Source organism: Callithrix jacchus, chromosome 4 (assembly GCF_049354715.1).
Source record: "Callithrix jacchus isolate 240 chromosome 4, calJac240_pri, whole genome shotgun sequence".
Taxonomy (NCBI): Eukaryota; Metazoa; Chordata; class Mammalia; order Primates; family Cebidae; genus Callithrix; species Callithrix jacchus.
Window position 1 is genome coordinate 140221169 of NC_133505.1, and position 19721 is coordinate 140240889.

Below are 19721 nucleotides of genomic sequence, written 5' to 3' on the forward strand. Positions count from 1 at the left end.
CACGAACCATATCAACAAAATATAGGCTGCGCATAGTGGCTCACACCTGTAATTGGGAGGCCCAGGCAGGCAGATCACACGAGGCCAGGAGTTCAAGATCAGCCTGGCCAACGTAGTGAAACCCTGTCTCTACTAAAAATACAAAAAAATTAGCTGGGCATGGTGGCACATGCCTGTAATCTCAGCCACTGCGGAGGCTGAGGCAGGAGAATCGCTTGAGCCCTAAAGGCAGAGGCTGCAGTGAGCCGATATTGTGCCATGACACTCCAGCCTGGGCAAGAGCAAGACTCTGTCGCAAAACAAAAACTAAAGGAAACAACAACAACAACAACAAAACCTAAGGAGTTAGATAAGAATAAAGAAGTTTCTTCATTCCTCATAAGTATCCCTCACCAGGTCCTGCCCTAGAAATAACCTAATCATTGTTAAAATTTATTCAGTTACACGGGGGAAAAAAGGCCATCAGTTTTTTTCATTCCTCCTTCCCTTCATTTAATATTCCGGTTTCTGGAAGTCTTCCCACTGGCAATACCTCAGAAGGACACCAGAGGGCGATCTATTTTAACTGTTTGGTTCTCTTTAAAACCCCATCTTTATTTTTCAAGAGTCTCAGATCTCAATGGACAAGTGAACCTAAGAACGATTCCATGAATCAAAGTAGAAGTAGCATGTCTTCTAGAGAAGCTGTGGTATAATGTATTACACTTCAACATTAATATTTTATTTTACACCGAATTTCTGCAAACCGCATACATATTGATTAGATTATTCCAAGTCTAAACAAGAGGGGGAGTACAACCACAACACTCTGGAGAGTAGGTGCTTAAAGCTTCAGAAGACTGCGGTCCACTTTGTTACTGTGTCAGGTTCCTGGCTGGAAAGAGGCTCCTTTGCGGCACTACCTACTTGATACATGTGATGCTGTTACAAACATCCAGGAAAAACTTTAGATCTCAGGAAAAGAATTACAGGAGACATGTATATTGTCCTATGAAAACAAGTATACGTATGTGTGCAGGTACATACATATGTGTGTATTCATGTGTATATTTGTACAATTATGATCCCCCCCAAAAAATATCATCAGTCTCTCAAGTAATAACATTACAGATAGTATTCTATTATGCCTGACTGCAATTGACAGGAGTTTGAGAAGTGAGGATGATAGCTTTGGTGACTAAAAGCTCAGCACTTTGTAGTCGCCCCAGCAGGGTGTGTTATAGCAGGGCCACAGAGCATGTATCATCCTGAGGAAGGTGTTTAAAACCAACTCCCCTCAATGAGACAATCTCATTTAGAGCTCTCCCTCTAACTAAATATGGCCTTATTGCCCTAACTCTAGTACACCAGATTTAAATATGCTTCACATAAAACAAACTTGTCAAAAAGTACTAGAAATTAAGCACTAGCAGCAACAGCCAGCTTACTAATGAAAATGTAGTTTTCCTCAATATCTCAGCAATGATGAAGTAAACTGACTTTAGGATAAAAGTTAAAGCATTATTTGCCATATATTTTTGCAATTCGAGCCCTCTTGAAACCTCCTTGCAGAAAGTTATTGGCCCCAATGTCTTTAAAACCCTTCAAAAAGAAGCTAAGATCATTCTTCTTCCCCAGAACCCAAAGATGTTGTGCTTTCTGTGAAGATACATTTAACATTTAGAAATTACTCTGTAACTTGCAAAATACAACTGACTTCAAAATGTACAAGTAGTGGAAGGGATTCTAACCTATAAATAAAAACCTCTTAAGTCTCAAAACATTTTAAGTAATTTAAAAATATTTAAAAATTTTAAAAAGTAATTTATTGAATTAAAATAGTCAGCAATTACTGGTTAGTACTAACATTAGCAAAATCACTGAAGATTCAATGAAATTAAACCTATAAAAATCTGGGATTTAAGAATAATATATTTATATTTCTACAGACGACAAGCCACAAATACTTTAACTTGAGAGTCTCACATAGATAACACACCGTAAGCTAAATTAATCAAAACGGTTGCTTAAAAATTAACTACATTTGAGGTGTCATGGTAGAGATCATATTTTAATGTATCAGAAAGAGATTTGATACTTGACTAATTCCATTTCATTGCATATTTCTTGATTATCATCCAACATCCCAGAACCTTATTTCCCTCATCTGAACCAACACTTAGAAATAGAGAAAATATTATTAGACAACAAACATGAAAATAGATTCAACTACATTGCCAAAGAAATGCAAATTACAACCTATATAAGAAAAATCTAAAAATAATGAAGTATTTTAAAATCAGTGAAATATATAGTTTTAATGAGCATATGCTGAAACTAGTATATTCATACATTGCTAGTTTTAATAAATATTAATGCAGTCATTTTGTAAAACAATTTTGCAGCATAGTTTAAAAGATAAGATTCCATTCATTCAGCAAGTCCAAAAGTAATCATTGAGCACCTCCAATACACTGACTTAGGGACTGGAAATACAATGACCAGCGTTTACAATAGCAAAGACCTGAAACCAATCCAAATGCCCATCAATGATAGACTAGATAAAGAAAATGTGGCACATATACACCATGGAATACTGTGTAGCCTTAAAAAAGATGAGTTTGTGTCCTTTATAGGGACATGGATGAATCTGGAAACCACCATTCTCAGCAAACTGACACAAGAACAGAAAACCAAACACCACATGTTCTCACTCATAGGTGGATGTTGAACAGTGAGAACACATGAGCACAAGGAGGGGAACATCTCACACTGGGGTTTGTTGCAGGGTGGGAGATAGGGGAGGGACAGTGGGGGGCAGGGAGGTTGGGGAGGGATAGCACTGGGAGAAATGCCTGTTATAGGTGATGGAGAGATGGAGAGAGCAAACCACCATGGCAAGTGTGTACCTATGCAACAGTCCTAAGATCAGCACATGTACCCCAGAACTTAAAGTACAATTAAAAAAAAGAGAGAGAAAGACTCACTTCCCCAAACGAATGTGAAGACACAGTTGGTGTATTGTGTTTAAAACTTAAAGAAGAAATGATAAAGCAAGCCCTTAAATCATGAGAATGGCAAAATATCATGCCCGGAGTGATCTTCTGGCCTACATGGTAGATTCTACTAAATATTTATAAAGAAATACAATTCTGGGCTGGGTGTGGTGGCTCATGCCTGTAATCCCCTTTGGGAGGCTGAAGTGGGTGGATCACCTGAGGTCAGGAGTTCAAGACAAGCCTGGCCAACATGGCAAAGCTCCATCTCTATTAAAAAAATTACAAAAATTAGCCAGGCGTGGTGGTGTACATTTGTAATCCCAGCTACTCAGGAAGCTGAGGCACAAGAATCATTTGAACCCAGGAGGTAGAAGTTGCAGTAAGCTGAGATCATGCCACTGCACTCCAGCCTGGGTGACAGAGCAAGACTCTGTCTCAAAACATATATATATATATATATATATATATATATATATATATATATATATATATATATAATTCTGCACTCTCTTCCAGGATATAGAAGAAGCCTAATGTTTTAACACAAAATGAATAATAGATCTAAATGTAAAACATGAAATTATAAAGCTAGCTTTGGCTTTCAGTCAGCTATAGCTAAAAGTTCTTCCCTTCAAGTCACTTCTTTTTGAACCCATTTTTAAATCTATAAATTGGAAGACTAACACCTCTTAAATTATGACCTGGAAATTATTGCAAATATCAAAAGAAAAAGTATATACAAACTATTATTATTATTCTCTGATAACATTCCCTAATCTTTAATTAGGTCAGATTCATCAATCCAATATTAGTAAAGAGTATATTTCATGTGGTTTTGAGTCCTTGAGGAGTACCAGAATTCAGGGAAAGAAATTTGTCAAACCTAGAAGATCTGCCAAGTCTGGATGACTGAATTAAGAGTAATAAGTGGCCCTACATTTTTAGAACAGATTGCCCTCAGTGTATGCTGAATCAAATATATTTTATTTTGTATTATGTTATGATTATGTACATCTCATTGATATACACTTATAAAGGAATTTTTTATTTATTATTATATTCTATGTTATTAGATCTAGTGGATTGAGAGAAGGAGACATATAACAGTGAAGAAAGTTCATTCCTAAGTGTTTAAAAAGCTATTTGCTGGAGTGCAAGGGAATCTAGCTAAATGGTCTTACAAAAATTCAAAGGATGATAAGACTTCCACTTCCAGGAAAATGAAATAGATGTGCTTTTCTGTATTTCTCCCTCTAAGAAAAACTAACTAAAATACATGCAAATTATATATAAAACAAAATAAGAAGACTCTGAAAGAAGAAAACAGATTAGTCAGAAACCTCAGGACCAGAAGTTTGACATATTGGTGAGTTACCTGTTTGTTAGTTTGATTTTTAGCTCATATGTTCTAAACTGGATTCAGGAGAAGCCAGAAATGCTAATAAACACGAACACAAAAGCTCTGAATATAGCCTGTGCTCCCTAGCGCAGTCTAGCAAGAAAAGGGCAGTCTAGCAAGGAAAAAATTTTGGAAGATAACTGGTCTTCTATAAACACCACACACACACACACACACACACACACACACACACACACGCAGACACCTCTGTGATCTCTCTCCAACACATGATGGCAAAAACAAAGATCAGTAGAGACCTAGTGAGAAACAAGAACTCTGACCCTCAGTAGTAACAAGGAGGCCCCTTCTCCTTGGGTGTCAACAGAAACTGAGTAGAGATCCTGGATTTCTACTGCAACCTGGCAGTAGATAGGCAGTACCTGCCACTCCTTCTGCCAGAGTTGTGTTATGAGAAGCTAGCTTAAAAAAGGTTTAAAGATGATTCAGAGTCTCATAATATAATATCCAAAATGTCTGGATTTCAATAAAAAAGTATTATACTAAAAACTAAAAGATCTCAAACTCAGCATAAAAGACAATGAGAGATGAATTATCTCTCAATGACTTTAAAGCAGCCATGATAAAAGTGCTCCAACAAAAAATACAAATGTGTTTGAAACAAATGAAAAAATAGAAAGTATCAGCAAAGAAATAGAAGCTTTCACTCAGCAAGATTAAAAAAAGAAGAAGAATCCAGTGGAAGTTTAAGAAATAAAAAAATATAGTAAAAAAAAAAAGAAAAAAAAGGAAGAAGAAAAAGCCAACATCCCAGCAATTTGAGAGATCAACAAGGGAGGATCACTTGACCCTTGGAGTTTGAGACCAGCCTGGGTAACATGGGAAAAGAATCACCAAGGCATGGCGGCATATGCCTGTCGTCCTAACTACTCAGGAGGCTAAAGTGAGAGGATCACTTGAGCTGGGAGAGGTAGAGGCTGCAGTGAGCCATGACTACGTCACTGCACTTTGGCCTGGGCAACAGAACAAGATCCTGTCTCAAAAATAAAAAGGGTGCATACGTATAATTCTATTTATATAACATTCTTTAGAAGTGGGAAACAGATTAGTGGTTGACAGAATTAAAGAATGGAATGAAAAGGGTAACGTGAGGGATCTCTATCCTGATGGAAATATTCTGCATCTTGACTCTATCAAATTCAATAACCTGATTGTGATATTGTATTATAGTTTTGCAAGATGTTACCATTGGGGGAAACTGGGTAAAGTGTACAGGGGCTCTATCAGTATAATTTTTCAAAACTGCATATGAAGCTATTATTATCTGGAAGAAAAAAGTTTAAATAACACATTCAAGCTAATGTAATATTATTTTCTCTTAAAAAATAAATTATGAACAACTTTATGCCAATATGCTTGACAACTTAATTGTAATGAACAAATTCCTTGAAAGACAAAATTTACCATAACTAATGCAAGAAGATATAGAAAATATAAATAGCCCTGTGACTATTTCAGAAAAACTGGATTCATAGTCAAAAGAGTTTTCCCACAAAAAAAAACTCTACAACAAGTAGATCCTTTGGTTAGTTCTATAAAGCATTTGAGAAAGAAGTAATATCAATGTTACATAACTCTCTTTAAAACAAATAGAGTAGGAAGACTTTCTTACTCAACTTATGATGTCAGTATAACTCTAATATCGAAATCCCACAAGAATATTATAAGAAACAAAATTATTACCAAATTGAATCCAGTAATATCTAAAGGCAATGCATAATAACCAAGTAGGGTTTATCCCTAGTGATAGTGTTTAGCTCAGTGTCCCTACCCAAATCTCATCTCAAATTGTAATCCCCACATGTTGAGGGAGGGATGTGGGTGGGGGGCGGTGATTGGATCATGGGGGTGGTTTTCCCCTTGCTGTTCTTGTGATATTCAGTGAATTCTCAGGAGATCTGGTGGTTTAAAGGTGTGTGGCAGTTTCCCCCACCCCAGGCTGCCATGTAAGACATGCCTTGTTCCCCTTTGTCTTCTGTCATGACTGTAAGTTTCCTGAGGCCTCCCCAGCCATGTGGAACTGAGTCAATGAAACCTCTTTTCTTTATAAATTATCCAGTCTTAGGTATCTCTTTATAGCAGCGTGAAAACAGGCTAATACACCTAGAATTTAAGTCTGTTGCAATATTCTTCTAATACATTAGACACCTCCATGGTTAGAGCCTGATCTATTGTATCAGGACCTTCATACAGAAATCTTTGCCTGAAAACCATGAGGGGAGGAAACTAGAGTCCAGTTACTGGACGGCTGCTACCCTTCAGGGAAGATGTGAAGTAAGATCTGGTTTTGGAGTTATTTATTCGGAGTTTTGAGAGTGTCATATTATGACAGTTCCCACAAAATTAAAAATAGAATTACCATATGATCCAGCAATTCCACACTTGGGTATATACCCAAAAGAACTGAAAGCAGGGTCTTTATATTTGTGCACCTATGCTCATAGCAGCATTATTCATAACAGCTAAAACATGGAGGCAATCCAAGTGTCCACCCACTGATTAATGAATAAGCAAAATGTGGTATATACATACAATGGAATATTATTCAGCCTTAAAGGAAACCTGAGGAAATGATGCTGCATGAAATAAAACAGTTGCAAAAAGATAAATACTATATGTTTCCACTCAGATAAGTGGAATCAGTTACTCATATAAGTTAAATGAGATATGAATGAGATGCTCATATAAGTGGAATGAGATAATATATGAGATACTTAAGGTAGTAAAAATCACAAAGACAAGAAATAGAATGGTGATTTCCTGGGGATGGGAGGAGAGGGCAGGGGTTCTTATTTAATGGGTATAGAACTTCAGTTTTATAAAATGAAAAGCGTTGTGGAGATGAATAATAATGTTAATTGCACACTGTTATGATTGTTTTAATACCATTGAACTATATACTTAAAAATGGCTAAGATGATAGATCTTATGTGTATTTTACCACAATAGAAAGTATTGCAGGGAAGTTGAGCAGAGGAAAGGCATGCACAAGAATGAGATTCCAGAAGAATTTCAAGTGGGAAAGAGCTCTTGGAATTCTCTGATTGGAAGAGTTTGGGAAAAATTATTTTAATTTTTATTATCTGGAACCAAAGCTTGTAAGTCAGTGAGCAGGATTTCTATTCGTATTCCCAATAGTGCCTAACTCACTGTCTTGCTCCTAATGGCAAGTCAGTAGCTATTTACAAGTCAGTAGCTATTTACTGATTAATGATATATTTTCTTGATTTATTTTCTTACCTAGTCTTGCTCTGCAAACTAGGAGAGTGTATTATGATTCTGGCATTATGGAGAAACTACAAGGATATGCTATAAACCACTGAGCTTCTAGTCTGGGAAAGAAAACAGCAACTAAATGAGAGGGGCTATTTAGAAACAATAACTGTTTAAGTTATTTTGGCTAAGTATCAGCTGGGTCAATGCCAAATCGTTTGGAGTTCTACTCATCATACATAGAACTATTAGTTGAACTCCAGCATGAAAAAAAATGAGGTTGTTTTGAAAAAAAAAAACATGAAAAACTAAACAACTGGTAGCTAAAATTCAAGCAAAACATGCTGCTTTTGGTAGACAAGAGGTTTTGCTGAGAATTTTTGTTTTGCTTTTAAATTTCCTGTCTATATAATAAACATTGGTGTTTATTTTGAATGGTCTGGATTACATGGTAAGCTTTCTTTATTTCTTCTTCTTTTTTTATTGCATTGTACGTTTTGGGGTACATGTGAAGACATGCAAGATAGTTGCATAGGTACACACGTGGCAGTGGGATTTGCTGCCTTCCTCCCCTTCACCTATATCTGGCATTTCTCCCCATGCTATCTCTCCCCAATTCTCCACCCCACACTGTGCCTCCCCTATTCCCCCCAACCCCAGTGTTTAGTGCTCCCCTCCCTGTGTCCATGTGTTCTCATTGTTCATCACCCACCTATGAGTGAGAACATGCAGTATTTCATTTTCTGTTCTTGTGTCAGTTTGCTGAGAATGATGGTCTCCAGGTTCATCCATGTCCCTACAAAGGACACAAACTCATAGTTTTTGATGGCTGCATAATTTTCCATGGTGTATATATGCTACATTTTCCCTGTCCAGTCTATCATCGATGGGCATTTGGGTTGGTTCCAGGTCTTTGCTATTGTAAACAGTGCTGCAATGAACATTCGTGTGTATGTGTCCTTATAGTAGAACGATCTATAATCCTTTGGCTATATACCCAGTAATGGGATTGCTGGGTCAAATGGAATTTCTATTTCTAGGTCCATGAGGAATCGCCACACTGTCTTCCACAATGGTTGAACTAATTTACACTCCCACCAGCAGTGTAAAAGTGTTCCTATTTCTCCACATCCTCTCCAGCATCTGTTGTCTCCAGATTTTTTAATGATTGCCATTCTAACTGTCATGAGATGATATCTTAAGGTAGTTTTGATTTGCATTTCTCTGATGACCAGTGATGATGAGCATTTTTTCATATGTTTGTTGGCCTCATGTATGTCTTCTTTTGTAAAGTGTCTGTTCATATCCTTTGCCCACTTTAGAATGGGCTTGTTTTTTTCTTTCCTGTAAATCTGTTTGAGTTCTTTGTACATTCTGGATATCAGCCCTTTGTCAGATGGGTAAACTGCAAAAGTTTTTTTCCCATTCTGTTGGTTGCTGATTCACTCTAATGACTATTTCTTTTGCCATGCAGAAGCTGTGGAATATGATTAGGTCCCATTTGTCTATTTTGGCTTTTGTTGCCAATGTTTTTGGTGTTTTGGTCATGAAATCCTTGCCTACGCCTATGTCCTGAATGGTCTTGCCTAGATTTTCTTCTTTCATTTCTTAGTCAAGTGGTAAAGTTGAATAACACCGATTGGGTAGGATCCAAGATGGCTGAATAGGAATAGCTGTGGATTGCAGTTCCCAGTGAAAACACAGAGGATGAGTGATCACCGCATTTCCAAACAAATGTTTACTGCCCACAGACCAGGAGATTCCCAGGCAGAAAAGTGCCATGAGTCTCCAGTGTGGCCATTTCAGCTGGCACATTGGATCTCCACACAAAAACTCAAACAAATCCAGGCACCATTTCAACTGGCAACTGGAACACCTGAGGGACAGAGTTGCCCATTCAACTGAAAAAAAGGGGGCTGAAATAGGGAACCAAGTGATCTGGCTTGGCTGGTCCCACCCTCACAAAGACCAGCAATCTGAAACACTCTAGAGTGAGAGTTTCACAGCAAGCACAGCTGGACCTGGGATGGTCCAGCTCTTTGGGGGGAAGGGTATCTGCCACTACCAAGGCAGTCCACCACTACTGAGGCAGTCCACCATTACTGAGGAAGTCCACCATTGCTGAGGCAGACTGCCATTACTGAGGCAGTTCTAACTATACCACTATTAACAAAACTGCAAGGAATTTCACACAGCAGCTGGGCAGAGTCCATGGCAGCTCAGCAATGCCTCTGCTGGCAGACTGTGAGTAGGCTACCTCCTTGCTGGGCAGGGCATCTCTGAAAAAAGGCAGCAGGATGACAGGTACTTATAAATAAAGCCCCACCTTCCCAGGACAGAGCACCTGGGAAAAAAAGGCTGTTATGAGTTCCACTGTAGCAGACTTAAATGTACCTGCCCAGCAGCTCTGAACATAACAATGGAGCTCACAGCTCAGCACTTGAGCTCCTATAAGGGACAGACTGTCTCTTCAAGCAGCTGCCCAACCCCCATTAACCAAAGAGACACCTCATAAATGAGAGCTCAGGCTGACATCTTGTGGGTATCCTGGGACAAAGATAACAGAAGAGACTGGCAGCAACTCTTACTGTTGTGCAGCCGCTGCAGGTGATTACCAGGAAAGCAGGTCTGGAGTGGACCTCCAGCAGTCCTATAGAAGGGGGCCTGACTATTAGAAGGAAAACAAAGAAACAGAAGGAAATAACTTCATCAGCAACAAAAAGGATGTCCGTTCAGAGACCCCATCTGAAAGTCACCAACCACAAAGACCACAGAAAGATAAATCAACAAAGATGGGAAGAAACCAGCACAAAAAGGATGAAAATACTCAAAACCAGAGCACCTCTCCTCTGCCAAGGCATCACAACTCCTCACCAGCCACAGATAGATAAATCCACAAAGATGGGAAGAAACCAGCACAAGAAGGATGAAAATACCCAAAACCAGAGCACCTCTCCTCTGCCAAGGGATCACAACTCCTCACCAGCAAGGGAACAAAGCTGGATAGAGAATGAGTCTGAAGAATTGACAGAAACAGGCTTCAGATGGTGAGTAATAACAAACTTCTCTGAGTTAAAAGATCATGATCTAATGCAATGCAAAGAAACTAAGAAACTTGAAAAAAGGTTTGACAAAATGCTAATGAGAATGAACAGCTTAGAGAGGAATATAAATGAATAGATGGAGCTGAAAAACACAAAACGAGAACTTCATGAAGCATACACAAGTTTAAATAACTGAATTGACCAAGCAAAAGAAAGGATATCAGAGATTGAGGATCAGCTCAATGAAATAAAACAAGAAGGAAGCATTAAAGAAAAAAGAGTAAAAAGAAATGAACAAAGCCTCCAAGAAATATGGGATTATGTGAAAAGACCTAATCTACATTTGATAGGTGTACCTGAATGTGATGAAGAGAATGAATCCAGGCTGGAAAACACTCTTCAGGAAATTATCCAGGAGAACTTCCCCAACCTAGTAAGGCAGGCCACAATTCAAGTTCAGGAAATACAGAGAACACCACAAAGATATTCCTCAAGGAGAGCAACCCCAAGGCACATAATCGTCAGATTCACCAGAGTGAAAATGAAGGAAAAAATGCTAAGTCCAGCCAGAGAGAAAGGTCGGGTTACCCACAAAGGGAAGCACATCAGACACAGCAGATCTCTCAGCAGAAATTCTACAAGCCAGAAGAGAGTGAGGGCCAATATTCAACACCCTTAAAGAAAAGAACTTTAAACCTAGAATTTCATATCCAGCCAAACTAAGCTCCATAAGCGAAGGAGAAATAAATTCCTTTATGAACAAGCAATTGCTCAGAGATTTCCTCACCACCAGTCCTGCTTTACAACAGCTCCTGAAAGAAGCACTAAACAGAGTAAGGAACAACTAGTACGAGCTACTCCAAAAACCTACCAAACAGTAAAGAGCATGAACACAATGAAGAAACTGCATCAACTAATGGACAAAACAGTCAGCTAGCAACAAAATGAAAGGAAAAAATCACACATAACAATATTAACCTTAAATGTAAATGGGCTAAATGCCCCAATCAAAAGACACGTACTGGCAAATTAGATAAAAAGCCAAAACCCATCATTGTGCTGTATCCAAGAAACCCATCTCACATGCAAGGATACACATAGGCTCAAAATAAAGGACCTGGACCAAACAAACATAATAGACATATACAGAACTCTCCACCCCAAATCCACAGAATATACATTCTTCTCAGCACAACATCACACTTACTCTAAAATTGACCATATAATTGGAAGTAAATCACTCCTCAGCAAATGCCAAAGAATGGAAATTATAACAAACAGTCTCCCAGAACCACACAACTTCATGGAAACTGAACAACAGGCTCTTGAATGTTGACTGGATAAACAATGACATGAAGGCAGAAATAAAGATGTTCTTTGAAACCAACAAGAACAAACACACAAAATACAAGAATCTCTGGGACACATTTAAAGCAGTGTCTAAAGGAAAATTTATAGCAATCAATGCCCACATGAGAAACAAGGAGAGATCTAAAACTGACACCCTACTGTCAAAATTAAAAGAGCTAGAGGAGCAAGATAAAAAAAAAAAAAAAACCTCAAAAGCTAGCAGAAGACAAGAAATAACTAAGATTAGAGCAGAACTGAAGGAGTTAGAGACACAAAAAACCTTTCAAAAAATCAATAAATCCAGGAGCTGGGTTTCTGAAAAGATCAACAAAATAGACAGACCACTAGCCAGATTAATAAAAAAGAAAAGAGAGAACAATCAAACAGATGCAGTAAAAAAACGATAAAGGGGATACCACCACAGATTCCACAGAAATACAAACCAACATCAGAGATTACTACAAACAACTCTATACACATAAACAAGTAAACCTGGAAGAAATGGATAAATTCCTGAACACTTACACCCTCCCTAGCCTAAACCAGGATGAATTCGAAACGCTGAATAGACCAATAACAAGGGCTGAAGTTGAGGCAGCAATTAATAGCCTACCAGCCAAATAAAGCCCAGATCCAGATGGGTTCACAGCCAAATTCTACCAGACATAAAAAGAGGAGCTGGTACCACTCCTTCTGAAACTTTTCCAAACAATCCAAAAAAGAGGAAATCCTCTCTAAATCATTTTATGAGACCAACATCATCCAGATGCCAAAACCCAGCAGAGACTCAACAAGAAAAGAAAACTTCAGGCCAATATCCATGGTGAACATAGGTGCAAAAATCTTCAATAAAATACTGGCAAACCAATTGCAACAGCACATCAAAAAGCTTATCCATCACAATCAAGTAGGCTTCATCTGGGTATGCAAGGCCGGTTCAACATACACAAGTCTATATATGCAATTCACCACATAAACAGAACCAAAGACAAAAACCACATGATTATCTCAATAGATGCAGAGAAGGCCTTCAACAAAATTCAACAGCGCGTTATGCTATAAACTCTCAATAAACTGGGTATTGATGGAAGTATCTCAAAATAATAAAAGCTATTTACGACAAACCCGCAGCCAACATCATACTGAATGGGCAAAAACTGGAAGCATTCCCTTTGAAATCTGGCACCACACAAGGATGTCCTCTCTCACCACTCTTATCCAAGATAGTATTGGAAGTTCTAGCCAGAGGAATCAGGCAAGAAAAAGAAATAAAGCGTATTCAATTAGGAAAGGAGGAAGTCAAATTGTCTCTATTTGCAGATGACATGGTTGTATATTTAGAAGACCCTGTTGTCTCAGTCCAAAATCTGCTTAAACTGCTAAGCAACTCAGGATACAAAATCAATGTGGCAAAATCACAGGCATTCCTATACACCAATAACAGACTTAAAGAGAGCCAAATGAAGAATGAATTGCCATTCATAATTGCTACAAAGAGAATAAAATACCTCAGAATATAACTAACAAGGGATGTAAAGGACCTCTTCAAGGAGAACTACAAACCACTGCTCAAGGAAATAAGAGAGGACACAAACAGATGGAGAAACATTCCATGTTCATGGTTAGGAAGAATCAATATTGTGAAAATGGCCATACTGCCCAATGTAATTTATAGATTCAATGCTATCCCCATCAAGCTACCAATTGCCTTCTTCATAGAACTGGAAAAACCCACCTTAAACTTCTTAGGGAACCAAAAGAGAGCCTGCATAGCCAAGTCAATTCTAAGCAGAAAGAACAAAGCTGGAGGCATCACCGCTACCTGACTTCAAACTATACTACAAGGCTACAGTACTCAAAACAGCATGGTACTGGTACCAAAACAGAGATATAGACAAATAGAACAGAACAGAGGCCTCAGAGGCAATGCTACACATCTACAATCATCTGATCTTTGACAAACATGACAAAAATAAGCAATGGGGAAAGGATTCCCTGTTTAATAAATGGTGTTGGAAAAACTGGCTACTCATGTGCAGAAAGCAGAAACTGGACCCCTTCCTGACACACTAAAATTAACTCCAGATGGATTAAAGACTTAAACATAGGACCTAGCACCATAAAAACCTTATAAGAAAACCTAGGGAAAATCATTCAGGACATAGGCATAGGCACGGACTTCATGACTAAAACACCAAAAGCATTGGCAACAAAAGCCAAAATAGACAAATGGGATCTAATTAAACTCCAGAACTTCTTCACATCAAAAGAAACAATCAGAGTGAACTGGCAACCAACAGAGTGGGAAAAAATTTTGCAATCTACCCTTCTGATGAAGGACTTACATCCAAAATCTATGAAAAACTAAAACAGATTTACAAGAAAAAAACAATCTCATTCAAAATTGGGAAAGGATATGAGCAGACACTTTTCAAAAGAAGACATATATGAGGCCAACAAATATATGAAGAAATGCTCATCATCACTGGTCATTAGAGAGATGCAAATCAAATCTACATTGAGATACCATCATGCCAGTTAGAATGGCGATCATCAAAAAATCTGGAGACAGCAGATGCTGGAGAGGATGTGGAGAAATAGGAACACTTTTACACTGTTGGTGGGAGTGTAAATTAGTTCACCCATTGTGAAGACAGTGTGGCGGTTCCTCAAGGACTTAGATATAGAAATTCCATTTGACCCAGCAATCCCATTACTGGGTATATATCCAAAGGATTATATATTGTTCTGTTATAAGGACATATGCACACGTATGTTCATTGAAGCACTGTTTACAATAGCAAATACTTGGAACCAACCCAAATGCCCATTCTAATAGGTGATATATTTTCCCTTTGACACTTCCAAAAATTCCTTAATCACTAGGTGTGAATTCCACTTTAAAAGCAAAACAATGGTTGCCTTTAACTGAATGTAACTTCCAAGTCATTATCTCTCTTCCTTGAACACTTACAATTGTCTTTTTACTGGTCATTCTGCTTCCAGTTTCCACACATTCCAACGTCTCATATTCTACTCTCAAATTATCTTTCTGAAGTTCAACTCTGATCATGTCATTCCTCAGCTCATAAACCTTCAATGACCCTTCATTCTCTAAACCAAGAAGTACACACTTGAACCTGGCATTCAAACCCCAAACTTGCTTTCCAACTCTTATTTTATGATACTTATAGTCAGTTGCCCTTATGGCCTTTATAGTTAAATCAATTGGAATAACTCCTGTTTTATGTGTGTACCCTGGATATTCCTACCTCCAAGTATTCGGTCCCCTGGTTTCTAATTCTAGAAATTTCTCTCTATATAAGTCCCACTCAATTATATAACCTGAGTTCATATACTACCTGTTATGGACTGAATTATTTCTCCCCAAATTTTATACATTGGAGCCCTAACCCTCAATGTGATTGTATTTGGAGGTAGGGGCCTTTTAGAGAGGTAATTAAGGTAATTAAAGTTAAATGGGGTCATACAGGTAGGGCCCTAATCCAAAAGGACAGATGTACTTATATGAAGAGGGAGAGACACCAGAAATCTCTCTGCATGTACACAGAGGAAAGGCCACATATGGACACGGCCTTCAAAGAAAGTCACTGTCCACAAGCCAGGAAGAGACGCCTCACTGGAAACCAACCCTGAATGCACTTTGACCTTTGATTTCCAGCCTCCAGCACTGTAAGAAAATACAATTCTGTTGTTTAAGCTGTTCAGTCTGTGGTATTGCTATGGCAGCTGAGCAAACCTAATAACCATCTCCTCTGCAATTCCTCCCTGATCATTGCACTTTCCCCTTCCTCTCTTCTCCTGGCATTTGATTTGTATCTATATAATAGTGCTTATCATGTCCCAGGATTAATTATAGTAATTTAGTGTAGTATTTAATATTTGACTTGGTCCAAATAAGACCCGGCTTCGTTGTTAGCTAATGTGAACGCAATTGCGATCTCTGAGTTTAGGTATAGTATTTAGATTCCTTGCTCAAAAGGATCCAGCCTTAGATTTTGGTGTTTGCCCAGCCTACCACTTTTATCCTGAAAGTCATCTAATTGTTCAAGCTGGCTGATAAAGCTGAAGTCATACATATCCTAGGGAACAGCAGAAAGGAAGTGAGAAGGAAATAAATAAAAAGGCCCTCTTCTCAAATGAATTAGCTCCCCTTCGGAAGCCTTCTAGAAATCTGAAACAATACCTGTGCTTACTTTTCATTACTCAGAATCTAATAATATGTAACACCTAATTGCCAGGGGTGTGCAGCCATTTAGCTGGATGTTAAAAAGGAATATTTATTAGTAAATAGCAGTCTCTGTCATATTTACGTTCATTGTTTATCATTTCCAGAAGCCTGTAAGTTCCTTATGAACATGTTAATTACATTTATGCATCTCAAATGTATGTATCACTAAGTAGACTCTACTCATTTCCTGTTACCTGCTCAGATTTATGTATATACTAAGTCTTTTGATAGTAACACTGTCGTTCTGCTGTAAATGTTGTATTTTATGTTAAATTTTCTCAAGATTGGGATTTCCACTCATTGCTTACAAGGGTTATAAAGTCTATTTGTTTAAACCTTTCCACAGGCAGAAAATTCTTGGTATGACTAGTATCTCCTTTTTTTTTTTTTTTTTAACTTCACAAAGGATCATAAGAGCAGATCTTTATTTTTTTTAACAAAGGACATAGCTTGGGTATATTTCCAGGAAAGAAAATCGTTTTCTATTATAAATTTGATGACTTTAGCACCGTCAGATGACCAGGCCTCCATTTCCTCCCAAAGATAGTGGCAAGGAGGAATGGGTGAGATGCTTTTATTAATATATAACTTGTTTAAAAGCCTACCCTCTTTTTTGGGATGATGCTAAGTGCAAAGTACTTGCCCTGCTCCTTAGATTGCTGCCTATCAACTCTTCTCCTACTTTTTCTTCACTTTGCTCCATTATACTCCAAACCAGTATTAGAAATCACAAACCAAGGTGAACGGTATATGAGATTGACATTGGTGATGGAGTGAAGTTATATGAGAGGGGTTAATCCCACTCTACCAATCCTTATTTCGATTTCCCAGTTTGTGGAGGCATGGGGAACATACAACTGCATCTGGAAGAGGCACAATTCAGAAATAGAGCTAGCTACCTCTTTGTCTTCCATTTCATAGTTGAACTGAACCAATGGAAGATTGATTTAATGGTTTTCCTAATGGACATATGGTAAGGCTTCCTTTAGACTCTTCTCATCCCTTAATTGTGCTCACAAGGGTCTAAGTCTCTGTTGGACTTTTCTCTGCCAAAGGCATCCTGAAACACAACACAATCTCTCTGGAGTGGCTCTGAACTCCACTGTACCTTTCTCCTGTGAGTACAATAAACAGAGAAGTATTCATGCCCTTGCAAGGGATCTTTGCCAGGTCTAACAGAAATACCTAGAGAAATAGAAGCGTATCGGTTTGTTTATACTAACTCCTTCTTTCTCCAATGTATCCAATCAGGTTTATAGCAAATAACAGATGTTGTTAATAAACTGGTAAGAACCACTATTATGCCCATTTTCCCAGAAGTGCAACTGAAAGATTTTCTGTGAATATGGTAACAAATGACAAATTGTTCATGTCTATTTTTCATGAAATGTTTTGACTGCTGAAGTTGTTCTATAGCAGTTCATTAAAGGACCCATAAAATATGTAAGTTTACATTTTATAAAAAGATCATCAGGAATTTCTTGGCTGATAGTATTCTTGTATTAAGCATCTGTTTTCTATTTTCTAAAGGCTTGCAGCAGTGGTTGTCCAATTGTATATTAAAAATAGTTGATTTAAGCAGGATAAAAACATTGTAATTTCTTATTAAAGATTAGTAACCCACCAATGAAGCTTTCTTAGAAGCAACCAGCAATGTGTATGTAGCACATCTGGTTTCAAAATATTAAAAAATGATAAACACCCACCGATATAATCCATCTGTTCTCTCTATCTGCAAATTGTCTTATTTTAAAAACTAGGACATGCACTGAGCTTAACATTACACAAAGCGGAAGAATTTTGCTCTTCCATGTCTAGGCAGTAATGAATGGTTGAGGTCAGCTTTGGAGGAATGTCATGATTACGACCACATATGTAGGCATTCTGGAAAATTAGCTAAAACCTTATTATGACATAAAATAGGCTGTCCTTCCCTTAAAAGTGTGGGTAAAATAAAAGTGAATAGAATATTGAAAATCACAGGCTAATATTTTTCATCAAACAGTGTCAAGAGTTCAATGCTGATGATCAATTTAACACTATTAATATCAGCTACCATTTATTAAACAGTGTTTAATTTGTGCCAAGCACTTTACATGCATTCTCTCATTTAGTCCTTATAACAACTTCCTTTTTTTTTTTTTTTTTTGAGATGGAGTTTCACTCTTGTTACCCAGGCTGTAGTGCAAAGGTGCCATCTTGGCTCACCGCAACCTCCACCTCCTGGGTTCAGGCAATTCTCCTGCCTCAGCCTCCTGAGTAGCTGGGATTACAGGCACGGGCCACCATGCCCAGCTAATTTTTTGTGTTTTTAGTAGAGATGGGGTTTCACCATGTTGACCAGGATGGTCTTGATCTCTTGACCTGGTGATCCACCCGCCTCGGCCTCCCCAGGTGTTGGGATTACAGGTGTGAACCACCACGCCCGGCTCCTAACAACTTCTTTGAATCCCATTTTAGAAAAGAAAACTGAAGCTCAGTTAAGTGGTTTATCCAAGGCTACATGACTAGTGCATGGTGAAGCCATGATTTCTATTTGGGCAGCATGACTGCAGTGTCCATTCTCTTGTGCTCTCAGTAATATGACACAAAATACCTTTTAAAACACTTTAAGTTTCCTTCAAGTTAATAGTTTTTTCTAAAAGCCATATCCCTCAGATATTAAGAACTCTTTCTCTCCAATCTGATCTCATCCATAAATTCTTTATGTGAAAACATGAACAATGATAATAATAATTAACATTTGTTAGTGTTACTGTGTTTCAGATATTTTTCTAATCTCTTTACAAATTAATTCAATCCTAATAACCCTACAAGGTAGGCATATTTGTTATAACTCCTCTTGACCTTTTTCAAGTAAGAAAAATGAGGCATAAGCGTTAAATATCTATTTAGGATCATACAACTAGAATGCGAAGGTCCTAAGATTTGAACTCAGGAACTCTGGCTCCAAATCTATACCCAAAATTATTATACATGTACCAGCCATGTTCCAGGAGCCATGCTAAGTGGTAGGTATACAACAAGGAATAAAACATGGTCAGCCAGGCACCATGGCTCACACCTGTAATTTCAGCACTTTGGGAGGCCAAGGCGGGTGGACCACCTGAGGAGTTTGAGACCAGCTTGCCCAACATAAAGAAAACCCGTCTCTACAAAAAATATGAAAAAAAATTATTTGGATGTGGTGGTGCGTACATGTAATCCTGGCTATTTGGGATGCTGAGGCAGGAGAATCGCCTGAACTCAGGAGGTGGAGGTTGCCATGAGCTGAGCTCATGCAACTGCACTCCAGACTGGGCGGCAGAAAGAGACTCCATCTCAAAAACAAAACGGACATCATGGTCAGCTTAGTTCGGTTAGCATAATGTTTTCAAAGTTCATTCATGTTGTAGCACATATCAAAACTACAGTCTTTTTTATGGATGAAAAATATTGCATTGTATAAATATATCACATTTTGTTTA